Raw genomic sequence first — 22799 nt, forward strand, 5'->3', positions numbered from 1 at the left:
TTTTGTGAGATGTTTAATGTTTTCAATGAGCTCAGTGCTTTTTCCCAAATGTCTTTAAACTTTCCATCTAGACGTATTTCTTACTGTGAACATTAAGTACTGAGACAGGGCCACAGATGCTGAAGACTCTTCTAGAAATGTTCCTGAAAGCAAACAGGTTCCTCTTTGCTGTCAAGGGAAAGTATAAAAGTCAAAACAGTTAAGTAAACTCTAGTGCAAGAAGAAGTAGATCAATTGCTTCATACCTACTTAAGAGGCAGGGCACAGTATCAAAGACTAGACTGTTTTATCATATGTAGAGAGACTCTCTTGTTTATTGTATGGAAGCATCACCTGTCGATAAGAAGTTGATAGCCTATCAGCGTAGGCAGGAAATGGGAGGTGGGACTTCTGGTATGGAGAGAGGAACTCTGGGATAGAGTTAGTCATGGAAACAGATTTTCTCCAAACTCCTAGGACACAGAAGCATGAAACTGGGGATAGTGGCACTCACTAGAATAAATGGGTTAATTAAGTTATGAACTAGTCCAGAAATGAGCCAAAGTCTGTAGCCTAGCTACTTAATTATAAATAATAAGTTCAGAATCATTGTTTTGGGAACTGGTGCAGACTGAAAAGCCTGCAGTTATAAAAGGCACACTGAACATGGAGTTAGAATCCAGGCTTAAAGCCTGAGCAGCCACTGGGAAGGAAAGTTTAATACTCTGCTCTGAGGCAGTAGGCAGGCTGCTCTGTGAGCAAACAATGGGGAGAGGAAACCACAGAGAGATGAACTGTGGAATAAGGAAGTGCAGGCCCCCTAACACCTCATTGTGAGTTGGAACATTAGTGAAGCAGCAACAGCAGCCTGCTAGACCAAGCCAAGAGGACAGAGCTGGCATAGACATGTGCTGGCTTGAGGAGCCTACAGACTCACCAGAAAGCATAAGGAATCATTTTCAGGAGCTGCATTGGGACTGAAAAGTAGGAACTTCTCAATTGGTAAGGTATTAATTTTGAAAACAATTGAGAGAGGAGGAGGAGAGAGAAAGAGAGAGAGAAGAGAGGGAGAGAGAGAGGGAGAAAGAAAGAAAGAAAGAAAGAAAGAAAGAAAGAAAGAAAGAAAGAAAGAAAGAAAGAAAGAAAGAAAGAAAGAGGGAGAGAGGGAGGGAGGGAGGGAGGGAGGGAGGGAGGGAGGGAGGGAGGGAGGGAGGGAGGAAGGAAGACTGGGTATAAAAAAAAAATCATAGGAAGGGCTAGAGAGATAGCTCAGCTGTTAAGAGCACTGACTGCTCTTCTAGAGGTCCTGAGTTCAATTCTCATGGTGGCTCACAACCATCTATAATGGATCTGATGTCCTCTTCTGGTGTGTCTTAAGACAGCCACAGTGTACTCATATGTATAAGATAAATAAATTTTAAAAATAACCATAGGAAGAAATATTTAGTTTGAAAATAAGACATTAAGTCCTTAAAAAGAGAGTTAGGAGATTAAAAGAAAAATACTTTCTGTGTTACAAAATGAAGAAAACCACCATTACAGAGGGCATCTGAATCCTGTATAATTTTGTTTTATTTATCAGCATACAAATAATTATTCTTTAAGGAACAATTACAATTTTTATATATCATTTTTAAGGGAGATCGAAAGAAGGCAGTCTTACATAAGGAAGAGACTAAAAAATTCTTGCTAAGTTACAAACAATAGAACAAAATTTAGACAATTGTTTGAATCATAAGAAAATTTTAGATGAATTCAATCCCAAACTCACAGTGCCATCTTGGAACAAGACTGCAAAAAAAGGCAGTCTATATCTGTTAAAAATTCTAAAATAAATTTTTTAGCCTTAATGGGGCAATTAGAACCAGGAAAACACGTGTACACTAGGTTATCAAGTATTCAGGCTGCAGCCTATAGAAACACAAGACTTAAGGAGATTTAAGGAAGCAGTAACAACTTATGGTTTACATTCACCACATGTAAAACAGACACTTAATAACTAGTCCGTGCAAAATCAAATAAATCCAAAAGAATGGAGGGATTTAATGACAACCATCTCAGAGCCTGGTGCTCAGGTAAGGGATAACATGGTAGACAATAAGGCTTCAGCCATGGAGCAATGAAATGGAAGTAGAAGCATTTTCATTGCCAAGTATCACTTACTAGGTGAAGGTCTATATTCCGAATTGAGAATAAACGTTACCTATTATGATGCTGTCTAAGAACAATAGTCTTAAATGCTTAAAACAATGTTGAACAGTGACATACTGAATTATTTACAAATAATAACAATAAATAATTACAAGATAACCCAGGGTTCAAATAAATCTTTAAATGACTTTTACAGAGATTAACTACAGCTCTGAATACAGAGCCAAGTGCTAGAGGACTTCTAATTAAATCTTTAGCTTTTGAAAATGCTAATCCTGAATGCAAAAAAAAAAAAAAAGGATATTAGGCCTTTAAGGGCCAGATCTTCACAATTTTATGAATGGATTAAAACTGTGGATATAGAACCTAATGCTTACAATTCAGTACTGGCTTGACAAAATATTACAGAAAACATAAAAACACAAAATGTCCATTGCTGTATGAAAATAATACTAGTAGTAGTAGTACATAGAGACATTTTTCTGTGAGATGGTAAATTATGTATTGAGGAAACTTCTTACAAATTATTTCTACTGGCTGTTGGATAAAATATTAGCATAAGGTAGGACTGTTCAACATTCCTAGTAGCAAGACTCTCCTATGATATCTCTTTATTGGACATCTTCTATTTAAAGTAGGCAGAGATTCAAACATCCTTCCTTGGGCCTTTTTCTTATTTAGCTTCTTTGGGTCTGTGGAATGTATCATGGGTATACGATATTTTCTGGCTAATATCTGCTTATAAGTGAGTGCATACTATGCACATCCTTGTGGGTCTGGGTTACCTCATTCAGGATAATATTCTCAAGTCCCATCCATTTTCCTGCAAATTTCATGATGTCTTGGTTTTTAATAGCGAAATAGTATTCCATTGTATAGATGTGCCACACTTTCTTGATCCATTCTTCAGTTGAGAGACATCTAGGTTGTTTTCAGTTTATGGCTATTACAAATAAAGCTGCTATGAACACAGTTAAGTCCTTGTGGTATAGTGAAACATCTCTAGGGTACATGCCCAGGAATTATATACCTGGGTCTTAAGGTAGAATTATTTCCAGTTTTCTGAGAAACAATCAAATTGATTTCCAAAGTGATTGTACAATCACTTTTCACTCCCACCAGCAATGGAGGTGTGTTCCCCTTGCTCCACATCTTCAAAAGAATGTGCTATCACTTGAGTTTTTTTTTAACTTAGTCATTCTGTAAGATGTACTCTCAGGGTCATTTTATTTGTATTTCTCTGATGTTGAAAACTTATTTAAGTGGGTCTCAGCCATTTGCATTGTACTGTATTGTATTGTATTGTATTGTGAATAAATAAATTAATTAATAGAAAAGATTTTTAAAAAAAACAGTAAGTACTGAAAAAGCAAACCTTTTCCCATGTTCATGTAATGAAATTGTAAAAGAACAACCTTTATTTCATTTTATTTTTTAATTATTCACTTTACATCCTGCTCATTGCCCTCCTCCCAGTCATTGCCTCCCACAATACTTCCCCCATTCCCCCTCACCTTCTCCTCTGAGTTGATGGGGACCCTCCTGGGTATCCTACCACTCTGATACTTCAAGTCTCTGTGAGGCTAGGCACTTCCTCTCCCACTGAGGCCAAAAAAGTCAGATCATCTAGAAGAACATATCCCACATATAAGCAATCTTTTAAATGAATCACTATAATAAGTCATGCCTTAGGTAACAAGAAAGGCAATGGAATTTCAGCCTTTAAAAAGTCCTTTGGCTGAATGATTTTATTAATTGCTCTCAGATCTGTCAACATCTTTCATTTGCCAGATTTTTTGAAGCTGTAGTTTCATTTCATTGAAAAAAAAAAAAAAAAAAAGGCAGCTTTGCCAATTCTTTCTTTTTTTTTTTTTAATTTTTACTAGATAGTTTCTTCATTTACATTTCAAATGATATCCCCTTTTCTAGCTTCCTCTCCAAAAGTCCCCTATATACTCCCCCTGCCCTGCTCCCCAACCCACCCACTCCTGCTTCCTGGCCCTGGCATCCCTCTGTACTGGGGCAAATAATCTTCACAAGACCAAGAGCCTCTCCTCCATTGATGGCCATCCTCTGCTACATAAGCAACAAGAGACACAAGCTCAGGGTGGTACTGGTTAGTTCATGTTGTTGTTCTTCCTATAGGATTGCAGACCACTTTAGCTCCTTGGGTATTTTCTTTAGCTCCTTCATAGGGGGCCATGTGATCCAACCAATAGATGATTGTGAGCATCCACTTCTGTATTTGCCAGGCACTGACATAGCCTCACAAGAGATAGCTATATCAGGGTCCTGTCAGCAAAATCTTGCTGGCATATGAATAGTGTCTGGGTTTGGTGGTTGTATATGGGATGGATCCCTGGGTGGGGCAGTCTCTGGATGGTCCTTCCTTCCATCTTAGCTCTGAACTTTGTCTCTGTAACTCCTTCCATGGGTATTTTGTTCTCCATTCTAAGAAGTAACAAAGTACCCACACTTTAGTTTTCCTTCTTCTTGAGTTTCATGTGCTTTGCAAGTTGTATCTTGGGTAGTCTAAGTTTCTGGGCTAATATCCACTTATCAGAGAGTGTATATCATGTGTGTTCTTTTGTGATTGGGTTACCTCACTCAGTATGATATCCTCGGGAACCACCCATTTGTCTAAGAATTTCATAAATTCATTGTTTTTAATAGCTGAGTAGTACTCCATTTCTTTTTAATGCAAAATACAGGAGAAATCCAGAGACTAATAGACTCTTCTATATGTTTAGCCTCTAGCTGCTCTTAGACTACTTGTTTTAGTGTCTGTAACATTTCTTTTGTCATTATATGGATGATTTCTTACTGGGTATTCAGATACAAATAACTTAGAAAACAAAATCCAATAAAGAGAATTTTTTCCTTGCGAGGAATTATAAGTTACTCCCTAAAAAATACAAAGAAAAAAATCTATTAATTGTGTAGGATATAAGATAGGCCAAAAAAAGTTTCAACCACAGAATGTACAAATCAGGATTAATGTACAAATCATGATTAATCAGTATTAACATACAAATCCAATTAAGAATTCTGATGATTTTCAAAAATTGTTGGGAGACATTAATTGGCTAAGTCCCATAATAGGATTAACTACATGAGAGCTATATAATGTATTTAAAAACTCATAAGATGATAAAGATTTAAATTATCAGCTGAAGTTAAAAAAGAACTGGGTCTTGTAAAATAGAAATTATAAGATTACATTTAAATTGTTTGTATGCAAAGACAGCTTGAATTTTGGTTATTTTGCATTCTACTTATTCTCTAACAAGAATTCTTATACAGTGAGAAGATATCTTACAATGTACATGTTTGGAATGCATACAAAGTAGAAAACTAAAGACCTGTGTAGAAAATTTTTCTGAATTGATTCTGGATGGAAAAATAAGATTTTTGTCAATTAGCAGAAATAGAACCAGTAGAAATTGTAGTCCCTTTTACTAAGGGAGAAACTGCCTCATTATGGGCAGAAAATGAATGTTGCCAAAGGGTTTACAATAATTTGCAGGAGAAATTTACAAAAATTACCCCAAAAGCAAGCAAGTTCAGTTTCAAAAAATACACTAGTTGTATTATCACTCATGTAGTAAAAGAGACACCAATTTCAATAGCCCCTACATTCCATACTAAAGTACATAAATCTGGAATGGCAGATCATAAGTCAAAAATAAAAAATAAAAATAGAGACTCAGAGCCCTTATAACTCAGTTCAAAAATCAGAGCTGTATGTCATTCTTATGGCATTATTAGATTTTCTACAATCTCTTGATATGGATACTGACTCTAAATAAAGAGAAATAATTATTTTGCATATAGAAACTTCTGGATTTATTCAGGGTAATTCCAAATTAACTGATTTATAAATAAATTCATTTTATTCATCTACAGCAAGTAATCAGAAATAGCAATCATTTACTGTATATAGCGTATATCAGATCCAATATGGGTGTACCAGGCCCCCTCTTAAAAAGTAATAATTAAATTGATCAGATATGAGTAGAAAATGCACTAGATGCTTCAGAATTTTATTTTTAAATTCCCAACATGTTAGCAGCAAATGTTTAAAGAAAGATTTTTCTATCAATTGTTAACAAGCCAAAAAAATTATAAGAAACTGTTCTTTATATTGCCAAACTCCATTATCTGCAGAGGATAACCTAGAAGATACTCAAAGAAATGAAACTTGACAAATAATGTTTCATTTTTCAAATTTTGGAAAATTAAAATAAGTACACTGTAACATAGTCACATATTCAGAATTTCAATGGATAATTACCCTACATTCTGAAAAAAAATGGTTGTGTAATTACATATGTATTAGAAGTTATGGTTTTTATTGGAATACTTGTACAAATTAAGACTGAGAATGCTCTAGCATATGTCTCTAGTAAACCATTTTTGTAGCCGGGTGTGGTGGCAGACGCCTTTAATCCCAGCACTTGGGAGGCAGAGTCAAGTGGATTTCTGAGTTCAAGGCCAGCCTGGTCTACAGAGTGAGTTCCAGGACAGCCAGAGCTACACAGAGAAACCCTGTCTTAAAAAAAAATGCATATTATAATATAAAGTACATTACAGGTATACTGTAGGCAGCCGACACCTAAAAGATGGCGCCGGTTTCTGGTACACCGTGGCCATAAACAACCTTACTGTGCCTGCACTAGTCACCACATAGCACCAACCCCTCCCGAGCAGGTGCATGCTAATGGAGTGTCGACAGGCCGACCAATCCCAGGAGGACACATAGCCCTCCTCAGTGCTGGGGTGTATATAAGCAGTCTTCCCTGGGTTCCCGGGGTTCCCTTAGCAGCATGGAGGCGTTCCTGCAATAAAGGCTGTTGAGAAGAATCTGACCATGTTGCGTCTTCCTTGCTGGCCGAGGTGGGTGCGACACAGTATACCACAAAATGCTATAGGACAAGCAGATATAGAGATAACGAATCATATTTTAAATGATGTGCTTAACAAATAAAAAGGGATAACAAAGACCTCTCAGAGAAAGATTGCATAGTGCTTTATTTTGAAGGCTAATGAATACAAAGCATCTGCGAAGAGAGATTGGATTATGAATAAAGATGCTGAACTAAATAAGCCTGTTTAAATTAAGGATGCCCTAACTTTAGAACGGAGGAAAGGAAGCATGTTGTGCTTGGGAAGAGGTTTGTACTTGTTTCCACAGGAAAAGAAAAGATGGGGATTCCTTCCAAATTGATAAAAATCAGGTATGACAGCTGGAGACCTGAAGATCCTAACTTCAGACTTAAAGAAATCAAGAAGCCCAGTAAAACAGATAACTTGTATTGGTGATCCCTCTACATGGGAACAGCTCTGAGACTGACCATGCATAGAACTTCAGTTATGCACAGCCAAAACATTGTGTTGTTGACAGAATCCTCAGGATGTATCATGATGTCCTCTCAGTTGTATAGATAAAATCTTATATTACAGTTTGCTTATACAGTCCAAACTTGCTTATAAAGAAAGACAGATGCCTTACCTGCTCAAAGAGCAGAAAAATCAATCATTTTCAACTGGTCTATGTACACCATATATTCCATACATATGTTATTTCAGAAATGTATGTTCCTTATAACCTTGTTTACAGACACCAGTGAAGTTAAAACAGCACTGACAAGATCCACCCTCCAGGATGATGAGAAGGATGCTGACACATCTTTATTACAGCATTCTTCTTGAGCCTACTTCAGACTGTCTCAAACTGTTTCCTGGAAAATCTGCATCTTGGACAATTTCAAAATGGCTAGCTAGATCATTCAGTATCATAGACTGTTTCAACTGTGACTTCATTTGAGTCCTCAAGTTTCTCAGCCTGTAGAGACTAGACAAAAAAATGTTACAGCTAACTTTCTTATGACTAGCAAATATCCCAATTTTCTTAGGGCCCCCAAAGGGAAAATAATGCCATCAGAGAGCCGAAAGCAATTTTAAAAGAGCAATGCCCACATTTCCAAGAGGTGGGGTAAGCAGTTTTGGTCATTCAATGGATGCTGGATGTTTATCATCATTGAAGAATGTTGTTACTAATTGTCATGGTCTTGGGCAGGGAGAGAAAAATATGGGAAGTTAGATTCAGGGATTTCTTTTTTCTTTCTTTCTTTTTATCTCTTCTATCCTTCTTTCTCTACTATTTAGTATTAGGGGAGAAAGGGAGGAGAAGAGATGAAAATAAAAAAGAAGTGATATAAGAATTTACAATAAAAGCATAGAGTATTACATATTTATACATATTTGATATTGATGCAGATTAAGGCTATGTTTTTGTTACAGCATACTTTGTACATATGTTTCAACTCTTTTTTATTAGATATTTTCTTCATTTACATTTCAAATGCTATCCTGAAAGTCCCTTATACACTCCCCCTGCCCTGCTCCCCAACACACCCACTCCCATGTTTCAACTCTTGTTTAAGGTATTGTACATATAGAGTTCTTTAAAATGCAATGTGAGTTCTTTTGTGAATGTGTTACTTCACTCAGGATGATGCCCTCCAGGTCCATCCATTTGCCTAGGAATTTCATAAATTCATTCTTTTTAATAGCTGAGTAGTACTCCATTGTGTAGATGTACCACCTTTTCTGTATCCATTCCTCTGTTGAGGGGCATCTGGGTTCTTTCCAGCTTCTGGCTATTATAAATAAGGCTGCTATGCACATAGTGGAGCATGTGTCCTTACCAGTTGGGGCATCTTCTGGATATATGCCCAGGAGAGGTATTGCTGGATCCTCTGGTAGTACTATGTCCAATTTTCTGAGGAACCGCCAGACTGATTTCCAGAGTGGTTGTACAAGCCTGCAATCCCACCAACAATGGAGGAGTGTTCCTCTTTCTCCACATCCTTGCCAGCATCTGCTGTCACCTGAATTTTTGATCTTAGCCATTCTGACTGGTGTGAGGTGTATTCCTCAGGTGAGAATTCTTTGTTCAGTTCTGAGCCCCATTTTTTAATGGGGTTATTTGATTTTCTGAAGTCCACCTTCTTGAGTTCTTTATATATGTTGGATATTAGTCCCCTATCTGATTTAGGATAGGTAAAGATCCTTTCCCAATCTGTTGGTGGTCTTTTTGTCTTATTAACGGTGTCTTTTGCCTTGTAGAAACTTTGGAGTTTCATTAGGTCCCATTTGTCAATGGATATTATCCCAAAACCTAGGATACCCAAGATATAAGATACAATTTCCTAAACACATGAAACTCAAGAAAAATGAAGACTGAAGTGTGGACACTATGCCCCTCCTTAGAAGTGGGAACAAAACACCCATGGAAGGATTTACAGAGACAAAGTTTGGAGCTGAGATGAAAGGATGGACCATGTAGAGACTGCCATATCCAGGGATCCACCCCATAATCAGCATCCAAACGCTGACACCATTGCATACACTAGCAAGATTTTATCGAAAGGACCCAGATGTAGCTGTCTCTTGTGAGACTATGCCGGGGCCTAGCAAACACAGAAGTGGATGCTCACAGTCAGCTAATGGATGGATCACAGGGCTCCCAATGGAGGAGCTAGAGAAAGTACCCAAGGAGCTAAAGGGATTTGCAACCCTATAGGTGGAACAACATTATGAACTAACCAGTACCCCGGAGCTCTTGACTCTAGCTGCATATGTATCAAAAGATGGCCTAGTCAGCCATCACTGGAAAGAGAGGCCCATTGGACACGCAAACTTTATATGCCCCAGTACAGGAGAACGCCAGGGCCAAAAAGGGGGAGTGGGTGGGTAGGGGAGTGGGGGGTGGGTATGGAGGACTTTTGGTATAGCATTGGAAATGTAAATGAGCTAAATACCTAATAAAAAATGGGAAAAAAAGTAAATTAGCAGGATAGGGGAGAAATTTTAGTCAGAAATGTGTTTGCCTCATAAGCAGAAAGTGTGAACTTCTAGTCAACTCCTCTCAGGAACCTAGAGATGACGTAATTCATCACCTGCCAACTCCCGGTGCACCAGATATGGGCTACATATAAAAGGATTGCCTGCCACCTCAATTCTCTCTCTCTCTCTCTCTCTCTCTCTCTCTCTCTCTCTCTCTCTCTCTGTGTGTGTGTGTGTGTGTGTGTGTGTGTGTGTGTGGTGGGGTGGGTAGGAGAGTGGGGGTGGGTGGGTATGGGGGACTTTTGGTATAGCATTGGAAATGTAAATGAGCTAAATACCTAATAAAAAAATGGAAAAAAAGAAATAAAGTAGCCTCAGTTGAGAAAATAAAAATAAAATAAAATAAAATAAAATAAAATGCAATGTGACATATTAGTCCTTTTGAAAGGTGCTATTACAAAATGTTTAGAAAAATTTTAAAGTTCAAATTAGTAATTAATCAAATGTATGGTTATGTTCAATACTAGTTTTGTTAGAGAAATATTCTTCTTACGTTAAACAAATAGTAAATAGCTAGAAACAAACAGGTGAGATATGCTATAGTAAGATAGTTCAAACACCTCAGAGATCTGCAGAATATGGCATTTAAAGATGTTTTATTAACAAAAGACTTTTTGACACTCAGACATATCAGCTCCTGGCAGCAGCTTCATTCTACTTCAGAGAAGATTATGAGCATCAAAGTACCCCCTTATGAAGTTTATTCCAAATCTGGCAAGAAACTGTCTTTGCTTTAACTGCTGACATTATGCTGTCCAAACAGAACAAACAAGATGCAGGGTTAACAAAATCTCAGGTGACAGCAGTGCCAGCAAGGAGAAAGAGGAACACTCCTCCATTGCTGGTGGGATTGCAAGCTTGTAAAACCACTCTGGATATCAGTCTGGTGGTTCCTCAGAAAATTGGAAATAGTTCTACCTGAGAACCCAGCTGTACCACTCCTGGGCATATACTGAGAAGATGCTCCAACATATAACAAGGACAAATGCTCCACTATGTTCATAACAGCCATATTTATAAGATCCAGGAGCTGGAAACAACCCACATGTCCCTCAGCAGAGGAATGGATACAGAAAATGTGGTACATTTACACGATGGTGTACTGCTCAGCTATTAAAAACAATGAATTCATGAAATTCGCAGGCAAGTGGATGAATCTTGAAAAATATCATCCTGAGTAAAGTAACCCAGTCACAAAAAAACACATATGGTATGAACTCACTGATAAGTGGATATTAGCCAAAAGGAAGCTCAGGATACCTACTATACAACTCACAGACGATATGACACGCAAGAAGAAAGAAAACCACACCAAAGTGTGGATGCTACAGTCCTACTCAGGAGAGGGAAGAGAATAATCTCAGCAAGTAGAGGAAGAGAGAGACCTGGAAGTGAGAAAAGAGAAAGAAGGAAAAAGGGGGACTGGTTCAGATACAGGAGGAGATGGGGGAGAAGTACATAGGGTCAGGAATTTGAAAGGAGGTGCGTAGCAGTGGGGAAGGGGAACTGGGGGTAGCTGCTGGAAAGTCCCAGATGCCAGGGATCCAATAGGTTTCCAGGAGCCAACAGGGAAGATATTAGCCAAAATATCCAACAAAGGGGAGATAGAACCTGTAGGAACTATATCCAGTGAATAGACATGGCCCCCAGTTGAGGGATAGAACCACCCACCCACCTCAAAAATATTAATCCAGAATTCCTCCTATCAAAAGGAAATGTAGGAACAAAGAATAGAACAGAGACTAAAGGAAATGCCATCCAGAGACTGTACCACCTAGGGATCCATTTTATCTGTAGACCCCAAATCCAGACACTATTGCTGATGTCAAGAAGTGCTTGCTGACAGGAACCTGGTATAGTTGTCCCCTGAGAGGCTCTGCTAGAGCTTGACAAAAACAGATGTAGATGCTCACAGCCAAACATCAGACTGAGCTTAAGGACCCCAAGGGAGAATTTAGGGCAAAGACTGAAGGAGCTGAAGAGGTTTGCAACCCCACAGGAAGAACAGCAATATTAACCAACCAGACCCCCTCCCAAAGATCCCAGGGACTAAAAACACCAACCAATGAGTACCGATTGATCCAGCTGCATATGTAGCAGAGAATGGCCTTATCAGGCATCTCTGGGAGGGGAGCCCCTTGGTTCTGTGGAGGCTCAATGATTCCGTGTATAGGAATGCTAGGGCACTGAGGCTGGAGTGGGTGGGCAGGTGGTGAGCACCCTCATAGAGGCAAGGGAAGGAGAGGGGATAGGGGGGTTGTGGAGGGGAAACTGTAAAGGGGGATAACATTTGAAATGTAAATAAAATAACCAATAAAAAAAAGATGCAGGGAAGTCAAGTGTCAAGCTTTGCAGAGACAAGATAGGCAAGTCTTTCATCATTTCTCTTTCACACAGTAGTCTGTCAGACATTATGGGCCATAATTCCAAAGATGGGTGCTCCTACAATGTAGAGAAAGCTTCGGTGACAATCGAGGCAGCCAGCTTCTCTGACAATTCTATAATTTTGGAAGCTGCTTGCTCTGCGCTTTCTGTATACTCAGGTAATATTTATTCTTCCTCAGGTCTCTTATGGGTTGAAGACTAGCTATAGTCTCACAAGCTTAGGTTGTTTGGGATTCAGAAAAATGTTTTAATGTCTAGGAAGATGTTCTTAGGTTGATAATGCAATTTAAGATAGAAATTGATTTAGGTATAGAACTCTGAACTCACCAGGATAGGATAGACATAGTAAACTTTCTTCAAGGTGGCCAAATGCATATGACCTGGACATTGTGAATATAATCTTTCCTGATGGTTTTCATAATTATTATTACTATTTATAGTTTATTATTATCAAAGAAACAACCTATTGTTGGACTAAAAGGGGAAAGCATAGAAAGACTCTCTTATGTACTATATCTTTCAAAAAAAGATGATGGCCTATTACCTGAGGCAGGAAATAGGAAGAAAGAATTCCAGCACAGATAGAGGAACTCTGGGATAAAGTCAAGCATGGAAACAGATGTGCCCCAATGTGAGGAGCGGGTGTGGCAGCAGTCCCAAGATGGTGCCCGGGACTGCAGCCAAGTCTTATGACTTGCACCTGACTTCCTCATACACCTGAAAATAAGCCGCGTCCATCGTGAGAACTGTGCAGGTGTACCATGATGCAAGATCGGACCATATGACGAGTGATGATTCTGGCCAATGGACTGCTGTTACATGGACTGGGCTGATGGGGCATGGTTGAGGGGTTATATAAGGGATTGCGATTGGGGGCAAGAGAGAGAGAGATTCCTGCAGAGAGATTCCTGCATGCATGTTGAAAGGTTCCTGAATAAACTGCTTTGAGAAGAACGTAGTGTCGTCGCTCTTTTCTGCTGGTCAGAGACAGAAGCGACACCCCAACCCCTGAGGGCACAGAAGTATGAAACTGAGAGATAACCAGCCACCAGCCATGTGGCACTCAGAGTAGAAGAAACGGGGAATGAGCCAAAGTCTGTGGCCTAGGCATTTATTCATAAATAATTTCTCAGAGTCATTATTCTGAAAACTCGGGCACCCATAGCTCATATGATTGAATGCTTGCTAGAGAGTGGTGCTACTTGACGTGGAATAGAGATTAAGAGGCATGGCCGTGGTGGAGTAGGTGTGGTCTCATGGAGAATGTGTGTCTCTGAGGATAGGCTTTAGGGTCCCAATGGTCAAGCCAGGCCCAATGTCTCTTCCTGATGATCCAGATGTAGAACTTTCAGCTTGTTCTTAAGCATTGGTCTGCCTACATGCAACCATGCTTCCTACCATGATGATAATGGACTAAACCTCCAAACCTGTAAGCAAGCCCCAATTAAGTGTCTTCCTTTATAAGAATTTCCATGGTCCTTGTATCTCTTCACAGCAACAAAACCCTAAGACAGCATCCCTTAGCTTTATCCACAACTATTTCATTTTATTATTCTTGCCTCAGTTAGCCTGGGTAAGTACCACCTATTTTCTGTTAGGATCTCCACTGGGGAAAAAGCTAAAGCAAAGCTACCCAATACCAAGAACTCATGATCAAAAGAATCCTCTGCTAGACCCTCTGCCTCTTCCCTAAGTTGCCTAATTATCAAGAGGGGATGCCATTGTAACCAAAGCAGACAAATCACTTTGAAACCTTAAAAGTCACAAAGGAAAACTCAGATTTCAAGTACAAAAAAATCTCCTTGATAAAGGATAACTGCTTTGTGCTGTCTCCTCCTTAATTCAACCTTTTTCCATTCTAGGAAGTCTATTCAACATGCAGAAAACCCTTCATTTATCCACTTATACATAAGACTACTGAAAAATACCAATTGTTATAAATTGAACTAATTTGCTGGAATTCAATGTTGCTGTAAGTTTAGATCCTCGCTCCTGGAAAACAGGCAGTTAATGGATGCTTGAGAATTTGCATTAGTCTGTCTCATCACCTTCCCGAAAAAATAGCAAGTTATTCATTTGAAATTTCAGCATTTGTTCTCTGAAGCCTTTTATTATGTTTGTAATACACATCCAATGTCAAAAGAGTACTCCCAGGACACTAAGACGGAGATTCATCTGATGGCATATTTAACAAAATAGCTGCTTTGAGAAAGAAAAGGTACGTGGTCCTGTAGAAGCATGGCGCTGTGTGTTTCATTTAGCTGTAACAAATGTTAACTCGGGAGCCATCTCCAGCTAACCTTATGCTTTATTTGCATTTTTTAGCTCATTAAATATGAGGGCATTCATAGGTTGAATGAAATTGTCAGCAAACTGTATTTTGTGTTGAAGATCAGCAGGGGCCTGATAGAGGGCTTCAGTGTTTTTTCTGAGTGTCAGGAAATCAGATCATTGCGCGCAGCTGCAAGCTGTTTGGATTGAACTGAGAGTCTGATTTAATTTGGTACAAATGGCAAATTACTCCTACCTCTATCCTTGAACTCCGTGTACCCATCAAGCATGTATCCCAGGATGGTCTTAAAAGTTTAAAGAAGATACGTGATTTTTCAAGATCACTTCTCTGTCTAGAGCACTCATCAAATTTTATCCTTATATTGTTTGTAGGATGTGTGGCTAACTCTATGGTTAGATGCATAGTGCAATAACCACATGAAGAGTCATCCTTTACAAAGTAGAACAAACTGGACTGCGTGTTTATCAGCATCCACATGCAAACAATGCATTTTACCATGTTTACTTCTCCTGCCTTTGTCTAACCTGGTCCTGCTCTGACCCACCCTCCCCTTCCTATCAACTTCAAGTCCTTTTTTTTTTTTTTTTAATAACTCACAGAATCAAATTCAGGATCCCAATACACTTTGGTTATGGGGCTAACCACTGGAGCAGAGTCAACTTGCCAGGAGCACACATTTAAACATAATTCATGTTTCTTCCCTTAGAAGCCATTAACTTTGGCTAGGAGCAGGGGATAGCATTCTTGCACTATCCATACTGGAATCTTAACTGGCTTGATCTTTGTGCTACTCTTAAATAGGTGACCAAGGCTTCTATAAGTTCCAGGGTGTAGCAGTCCCATCATGTCCAGAGACACTGTTTTACTGAGATTTTCTCTAAGTCCCGGTGTCTTTCTTTTCTCTCATGGTCCTTGAGCCTCAGGACAGAGTATGATACAAATGCTGTAGTTTGGGCTAAGCACTTCACAAACATTTAGGCCAATTACAAGTTTCCAGATAACTGTATCTTTCACCCCTCTGTGTGTGTGTGTGTGTGTGTGTGTGTGTGTGTGTGTGTGTGTGTGTGGCACATGAAGACTATTAACAAAACTCCACAACTGGTCAAAGGACAGAGCAGCAGTGTTCAACCCTAGATGATGCATCTACAGGGGAGCTCACCTTCTCCAAGTTCAAAGGGTTGTGTGAGTGTTATTTCATTTCTATAATCTGTTAACGCCAGTATTTCTGTGTTTAGTTTTTGTAGCAATTACCTGTCTATTTGGTGCAAGTATGAAGTATTGAAGTCTCCCCCTATCAGTGAGTAAGGGTCAATATGTAATTTAAGCTATAATAGTGTTTCTTATGCAAACCTTGGATAGCCTTGTGTTTGTGGGCATAGATGTTAAGAACTAAAATATCATCATGGGGGGGGGGGAAGGTTCAATTGATATGTTTGTAGTATCCTCTCCTATCTCTTTTGATTAGATTTGGTTTGAAAACTACACTGTTGAATATTGAAATGGCTATACAAGCTTACTTCTTAGGTCCATTTATTTGGAATATCTTTTTCTAACTCTTTACCCTGAGATTATATCTACCTCATGATGTTAAGATGCATTTTTTGGATGCAGCAGAAGGATGGATTTGTTATTTGCATCTATTGTTAGTCTGTGTCTTTTTTTTTTGGTTTTTTTATTTATTTACATTTCAAGTGTTATCCCCCTTTTCAGTTTCCCCTTCATAGACCTCCCATCCCCTTCCCCTTCTCCCTGCTTCTATAAGGGAGCTCACCCACCCACCCATACTGCCTCATTGCTCTAGCATTCCCCTATATTGGTGAATCAAGTCTCTGGCTCTAGCTGCTTATGTAGCAGAGAATTGGCCATGGGTCACCCCCTGTGTACTCTTTGGTTGGTGGTTTAGTCCCTGGGAGCTCTGGGGAGTCAGGATGGTTGACATTATTATTTTTTCTATAGGGTTGCAAATCCCTTCATCTTCTTCAGTCCTTCCCTTAACTCCTCCATTGGAGTCCCCATACTCAGTCTGATAATTGTTGACTGCAAGCATCAACATCTGTATTGGTCAGGCTCTAGAAGAGCCTCTAGCAAGCAGCAAGCACTTCTTGTCATGTGGATTTGGTGTCTACAGATGGGATGGATCCCTAGGTGGGGCAGTCTCTGGATGGACACTAGAAACTCCCAGATACAAGGAAATCAACAGGCTCCCAAGACCCAGTGGGGATGACATTGGATGAAATACCCAGCAAAGGGAAGAGAGAACCTGTAGAGATCATATCCAGAGATTTGGCATGGCCCCAAGGTAAGGGATGGGGACACCCATCCATCTCAAAAGTATTAACACAGAATTGTTCCTGCCTAAAGGAATTGCAGGAACAAAAAGTAAATCAGAGACTGAAGGGAAGGCCATCCAGAGATTGCCCCATCTAGTCTGTGTCTTTTCATGGGGAAATTGAGACCACTAATACTGAAAGATATCGGTAACTAAGGTTTGTTGATTCTTGTTATTTTGTTCGTAGTGGTGGAGAGGGGTTTGTTTGTTTGTTTTAGGGGTATGGGGGGCGCGTGTGCATGTGCTTACCTTCTTTTGATTTTGGTGGTGTGAGATTATTTTCCTTGTTTTCATGGGTGTAGTTAACCACCTTTGGTTGGCATTTTTTTTCTAGTTCCTTCTCTTAGGCTGGATTTATACATACATATTGTTTAAATTTGACCTTTTCATGGAATATCTTTTTTTCACTATCTATGATGACTGAAATTTTTTCTCAGTCTACTAGTCTGGGCTGGTATCTGTGGGGTCTTAGAGTATGCAATACATCTGCCCAGGTCCTTCTGCTTTTAGAGTGTCCATCGAAAAGTCAGGAGTAATACTAATAGGTCGGCCTTTATATGTTAGGTGGTCTTTTTCCCTTGCAACTTTACATAATCTTTCTTTGCTCTGTATATTTAGTGTATATTTGACTATTGGGTTGAGAGAACTTTCTTTTCTGGTCTAATCTGCTTCGTGTTCTGTATGCTTCTTGTAATAATCATCTACTTATTGAGGTTAGAAATTTTTTTTCTGTGATTTTGTTTTGCCTTTGATCTTTGTTTTTCTCCTTCCTCTATAGCTATCATTCTTAAGTTTTTTCTTTTCATAGTGTCCCAAATTTTCAGGATGTTTTGTGTCAGGAGTGGTTTAGATTTTACACTGTCTTCAACCAATGTTATATTATATATATATTAGTTATCCACCTCTTCTAGAATATCTTCAATACCTGAGAGTCCCTCATCTCTTTTATTTTGTTGGTGACACTTGCCTTTGCAGATTCTGTTCAAATTCCTAATTTTTTTTCATTTCCAGAATTCCCTCAGATTGTGATTTCTTTACTGCTGCTAGTTTCATTTTTAGGTCTTGGACAGTTTCTTAGGTTTCCTTCAACTCTTTGTTTGTGTTTTCTTGGCTTTTTTTAAAAAGGATTTATTATTTCATCCAATTGTTTGTTTGTTTACCTGGGTTTCTTTAAAGGGTTTATTAATTTCCTTTTTAAGGGCCTCTATCATTTTCATATAGTTGGTTTTATGATCTTCTTCTTTTTGTTGAAATAATCAGGGCCTGGTGAGGTAGAATAGCTGTTGTTAGTTACGTTTTTCTGCTGGCATCTCAGGATTTGGGTTTGGGATGATTCAAGGTCTAGTTGTTGATTTCTGGATTTCTCATTTCTGGGTGGCAATTTTGTTCCTTGGTTTCTGTGTTTCCTCTTTTGATTTTAGGAGAGTATAATAGTGTTGTCTATATTCTTGGCCTGTTCAACTGGAGTGTTCACAGGGAATGCTTACAGGTTTTGGAGGTTTGGGAACTGGGGTTTGCTGGAGAAAACAAGATTGAAGGAGAAAGTCTTTGTGATCCCTTGGGGATAAGGTCAGAAAGAAAGGAGGACCACAGCAGATTTCCAGCTGCAGTGCTGGAGATGAGACTGGGGAAATTGGATCTCAGGAACAGTAGGTGAGATGTGGTCTGCCTACAGGCTGCTTGTTGCCCTGGTAGGAGCTGCCCCTGGGTTATCATAGGCTCCCTGATGGAGACAAAGCAACAAGTAGAAGGAGAAAGGTTGGGGGGAGCAGTTATGGGTTTCATGGAACTTATGGATAGGGGAGCAAGGCTGCAGCTGCTGTTCTTTTGCAGTGTTATGGACAAAACTGGAGGGTTGGATCTGGAGGAACAGAAAGAGGAAAGTAGAAGGCAGTGTACCTGGTTTTCTGGAAGGTGTAGCCTGTAGTTTAGCAGGGGATATCTGTTGGACTTGGTGACTGGGATATGTGACTAGTAAGGGGGAGGAGCTTAGGAGGGGAGGAGCTGAGGTGTGAGGAGGGACTGCTGCAGCTAGTGTTCTGCTGCAATGCTCGCACAAGGCTAGGCTACTGGATCTGGGGAAACAGAGAGCTACAAGTTCCTAACAAATGAAAATTGCTTTGTGTTCATGTTCTAATGTCCACATTTATTTTAAGAAGGCCTCTTGTGATATTTTTCTTTGTGGTTATTTTAAAAACAAACAATGGGAAATGGGGATTAATCTAAGACCATTGGTTAAAATATACAGTTATCCTATTTTAACAACACAAAAAAATGCTATGTCATACATAAATATGATGTCATGGGGTTTCCATTCTTGTGGGATAAACTATTATTTATATGTTTTTAAATGTTATGCATTTTAAAGTATTGCTTGGAAAAACAGTAAGAACTATTAAGTTTAATGGTGCCTACCAAGTGTTTTTTTTTTTTTTTTTAAGAGAGTAATGATACTACTCTGATGTCTGGGAGAAGACTCAAGTATGGTAGTCTGTTAAGAGAATTGCAGGCTAATACATGCTAATAAATGCTGAGCTGATCTTATTAAGATAAAATGTTCTAGTAAATCAAATGATACTCATTTTCTTAAAAAATTATGATACCAGGTGTTCCAATCTGAGCCATTCATTTGCAGCATGATTTAAAATTAGCAAATGTCAACATGATGGAGGGTTGGTTTCTGAAAATAGAGATTATACAGAATATGTTCAGTGCAAGCATTGAAGCATAAATAATAATTCTTTACAGTGCTTCATGGTTACAGGATGCACTTGTACACATCAAATTTTTTGCAGCTTGTTACAACGTTGTAGCACACAAAACAAGACTATCTTTTATTATTTACATTTTTCAGATAAGGCAGTCTAGGCTCAGAAAGGCTTAATGATTTAACTAGTGTTATATCATTTATACACTATGAATTTCAGAACAAGAAACAAAAATCAAGTCTTCTGATGATCAGTTCTATACTTATTCCTATATAGGTTAAAATCTCTTCAGCACTTTGAAGATTCATTTACAAAGAATAATGGATACCACACACATACAAAGAAGGCAGCGTTCATGTCTGGTACATGAGAAGACAACCCACTGTGGTAAGAAGAGGCAGTTGAGGGAAAGATGATTCATGCTGGTCTCTGTGCCCTTCTTTTCTGTTGTTCGCTCAATGATTGATATTTCCAAATTTTATAATTGCAGTCAACCTATTAATTCTAATTCTATCATTCACATTGTGTTCTCTTGATTAATATTTTCATGCAGTTATTTTTGTCAAAGGAGAATTCAAAAATAGAATTTGGATCAGCTTTATACGACATATAAAAAATACCCTCCATTAAAACATAAATGAAAGGAATTGGATGTAGACGATGGCTTCTTGCTGTGGTTCAGTGTATAATAGCCCACTTTGACAGATAAATGGCCAATATTTCACAAAATTGTCTATTTTCTCAGTGAAGCAAGATATCTTTTCCTTACACATGGCTCACGAATAACAAAGCTGTTCTGATTGCTGGTAATGTTATGAACCTCATGATTAAAAGAACATTTGAATGATAATGCTTTTCTGTGCACAACCCAATATGAGTCAAGAAAGTAGAGAGGAAATGCATTCATTCCTCATTTACTGGTTTTGCATCAGAAAGAAAAGTCAGCATACTATTACTGAACAAGAGATGAAACGCAAATATAATAGGAATGACCCTGTTATGGAAATAAGAAAACTAACGTTCTTCTGTAAAGATTACCCCAATAGGAAGCAATGTTAACTCACCACAGAAATCAACATCAGTTTTGTGTATTAATGTTTAACTTGAAACATACATATCTTATATATACACATATGTATATACATACATATGCATACACATATATTGTTTAGATATGAAAATGAAGATATATATATATATATATGTATATATATGAAAATGAAGATCTAAACAGTGCTGCGCTGTCACCTCAGCACTGTAAAAATGGCCTTTACTAGAAAGACAAGCAATAACAAGTGAAAGCCACAGTAGAGGGAAAAAGGGAAACCTTTAAGTAGTAATGGTAAATATATAAACCAGCACAGATGGTAGATGCTCACCAAAAAAATTAAAACTAGAATGACTGTGATACAGAATTCCCCTGTATGGGTTCATACAAAAGTAAAGTAAATTAATACTCTGCAGAGATATCTGTACTCTATATCCACTACACCTTTATTCACCTAGCTAAGATTCAGAAACGACCTGAGTAACTATAGATATGACAGATGTACAACGAGGTCAACTCAGCACATATTTAAGTTACAGTACTACTAAAGCAAAGATAACTATGAAAGATGAGATGTTATTTATTTAGCCATAGTTAACATTTCACCATGATGTATGTTACGTACTTAAAATGCATAGCCAGAAAAGAATTTATAAAATAAAACATTATTAAAACCAAGTGTTTAAGAAAACAAAACACAGTTGCCATTCTTTACAATTTTTATGGATTAATCTTTATTTTTTAGTTACAGAGCAGGGGGTCTCAGGTAATATAAATATTTTTAATTGTCAATAAAAACTTTACTGGACTGATGAAGATCTGGCATGGATGGGAGAGGGTTCATGAAGCCACAACCCTAGATAAAGAATGACAGACAGTTAATATAAGAGAAACAGTATTTTTCTTTGGGGATGAGACCATTGATAGGTTTTCCCACAACCAAGTACATATGAGCAGTAGTAAATTGAATCATATTTTATTTTTAAATAATAAAATAAGAGTTTGAAAGGGAGAGACATGTTGGAATAGGGGGTTCCAAAGCAGTTATTTGGGGGAAGATATGACCAAATACATTGTATACATGTATGAAATTCTCCGAAAACAAATTTAAAAGTTGATCATAAAACAACTTTGTAGGACTTATTACAGTCCCAGGATTTTCACCACTCAGTAGTCCTTGTTTTAAGTTGAAGCATATTCTACCCAGAAGAACACCTATGAATTAAGATCAGAACCTTGGCAAACAGAAGAATGAGGTTCTCAAATAGACTTCACTTTCTTCTACAACTAACATTTCTAGGTCAAGTGGAGCAAGGAATGAAAGTAATGAAGATGATGTTCACATTTCCCACAACTTAAATAAACTTCTGATAGGCTTCTGCCTAACTCTAGGCTTTGACCTCCCCTTACTGCCACCATCTACTTGGAGGAAAATTGTAATTGCTAATTCTTTATCTTTTGGAGGTATAAATCTTTTTTAAGGCCACTTGCCAGATGTGTAAACGAGCAGTGTCTTTTGCAGAAGCTGGGGGCTATTCCTGTAAAATTGAATCATCAAGAAAGATAGCTCCCCAGTCTCCCAGGCACTGTGGGCACGGAATCTAACTTCCATGAGCACCAATTAGCAAACACAGATGGTCTAATCACAAAGCAAAACATTTGCAGTGTCAGAAATAACGATGTGTGAACCTCATGCCATTCATTGATCAAATGCTACTCTGACTTCTAGCAGTTTTCTACTAACTTATCCCAGACCTCCTAGCTTTTCTTTCACAGAGTCAAAGGGAGGAAGTTACTTATATACTGTTGAAAAATACTGACACTGAAAGAATTGCATATAATGAACTCTTTGTTAATTTAATTATTTAGTAGCTGTAGGTTTATGGTATTTTTTGTAGCCAAAGTCCACTCAATCCAGAGTCTCTATTTCCCAGGATTCTACTATTAAGCTCTTGGATCAATATGACGTATCTGTTATAGCTGAAAGGCCAATAC

The 22799-nt window shown here is 38.3% G+C and overlaps 1 long non-coding RNA gene across 2 annotated transcripts in view; it reads left to right on the forward strand.

Annotated features, from left to right (window-relative positions):
* The first annotated feature begins 803 nt into the window (after positions 1–803).
* Gm34623 overlaps positions 804–22799 on the forward strand; it is a 48348-nt gene continuing 26352 nt past the window's right edge. For both annotated transcript variants that reach the window (XR_870452.2, XR_001778753.2), the window contains exons 1-2: positions 804–981; positions 20033–20143. This is a non-coding gene — a long non-coding RNA (predicted gene, 34623). The remainder of the gene's footprint in view (positions 982–20032; positions 20144–22799) is intronic.

The sequence above is a fragment of the Mus musculus genome, chromosome 8 (genome assembly GCF_000001635.26).
Source record: "Mus musculus strain C57BL/6J chromosome 8, GRCm38.p6 C57BL/6J".
Lineage (NCBI taxonomy): Eukaryota > Metazoa > Chordata > Mammalia > Rodentia > Muridae > Mus > Mus musculus.